Here is a 2,023-nt window from a genome sequence, read left to right on the forward strand (position 1 = left end):
TTTATCAGCTCCCGCCTGCAGCGCGCAGCTACCTACTCCTCCTCCCCCCAAACCATCGGTGAACGAAACTGCGGCAGCTACAACCACAGTACGACAAGTACGTGGTTATTACAGCTGACAATGATGATGATGGTGATGAAATTGGATTCCGGTCCATCCTGTGTGCCTTGCTAGTGAAGCTGCCTTGATTCAGTACCGGTGTTGTAAAGTCTCTATCTGCTTAGAAGATCGGACTTCTGACCACTCTATTAAGTATGTACCTAGCCACCGGATCTTCATAACGTCAACTGAGATTATTGTCAGCAAAGATCTTGTGCGTAGTAGTTTCGGGATACATGTTCCGTTGGGTTGAAAAACTTCATAAAATGTTCGCAGTATGACATATGTTCTAACATGTGTTCATTGTGACTCCAAGGTGCAGTTTCAGAACACTGCTTGTATTCTTTCGTACCTACCTATTTCAATGTCACCCATTTCTACACGCAGTACGCCTTCGCACGTCTGGTCCATTTCCGGGCCATAGCATTTATCCTATTGTAGTAACCAGAAGAAAGTTACACGAGAAAAAATCATTACGGATTATGTCTGCCCATTAGCTGGATAACTTCCAAATATAGTTTATTCCATGTATTAAAGGTAGCAAAATCATTAGTTTCCCCACAAATATTGGCCATCCGTTCACCAAACTTGACACTTAGCTTGCAAGCGTTTTGTCTTCAGTCTGGCGTCAATGCGTAAACGAATAGGTCTCGTCGACTGTGGACGAAGCACCTTATCAAACACCAGAAAAACCCCACAAAAATGCCATTATTTTGACACTGACATGCTAGTTAGAACTAGAAATCCGAGCATACGGGTGCACTGAAATGACCTACTCCGCTGGTGTCATCCAATGTCAGTCGGTTTCGAAAAGCGTATCACATTAGAATGAAGTGAAATGCTTTGCAGAATGCAGAGCTATTTGTCGTTTTTTCACTCCAGACACAATGTAACTAGGAACCGAACTTAAGTGCCTTCATAAAGAGGCATTTCTGGCTCATATCTTGGCCTGGACATAATATTTTTCGAACTATTCATCCGGCATTGTGTGCTATTCTCCTTAGATTCCTAAGCAAACACGCTATTAGAAACTGCCAACTTGTGAGGGAAATGACAGAGTAGGAATTAGTAATTTTGGTTACTTTTTATATTTTTACTTCTTTATACGCTAGGCAGTCGAATTTCGGCTCAAACCTCTTGCTTATGTATTTTTTGCCTTTTAAAAAACACAAATTAAATCAAATTGTAAGCTACCATAGGTTCATCATCATCATCGTTGTCAGCTGTAATAACCGCTTACTTGTCGTGCAGTGGTTGTAGCTGCCACAGTTTTGTTCAGCCATGATTCGGGGAAGTGGTGTAGTTGGCTGCGCATAAGAGGCGGGAGCTGATAAATTGGTGCATAAATCCAGCACTGTCAGTGGGCTGACAAGTGGGGAGATTGGGAGGGGAGCTATGCATTGAAGGCAGTAGCTTGGATGCATGAGCGCCATTGAGGGTGCAACTGGGTCATGTCTGACAATGTCTCTAACTATTGATGTAGGTTCCTATACAGGAGGAGCTTCGTAAACAATAGGTAGTTTTTAATTAGACAGCGTTTCGCTTGTGCGGAAAAAGCTTCATCAAGCCAAATGTACAGGTCACCAAGTTGACCAGGTTTTAAGGTAGACAGAGAATTAATCAGCAACACGTCATCATATTAACGTAATGGACCAGGGTTGAGTGTCAATTAAGAGATCTTGTCTGTTAGTGTGGTCGCCAAAATCTTGCGTTGAGGAGTTGGACGATTTTCAAATTAATTCCTATCGGGTTTTGTTCCTTATTCCTCCACTTCAAGGTGCTTCAGTTGATGTACACCACTGGTAGACTTCGTCCGTCTTTGTGTATTTGTGAGGTTTGCGATAATTCAATTGTGGAGAAGGAAGATTGGTAAGACTGAGTGGCATTTAGATGATAATTACTTCTGATAATCAAACACAAACAC

This window comes from Opisthorchis viverrini, assembly GCF_000715545.1.
Source record: "Opisthorchis viverrini unplaced genomic scaffold opera_v5_88, whole genome shotgun sequence".
NCBI lineage: Eukaryota > Metazoa > Platyhelminthes > Trematoda > Opisthorchiida > Opisthorchiidae > Opisthorchis > Opisthorchis viverrini.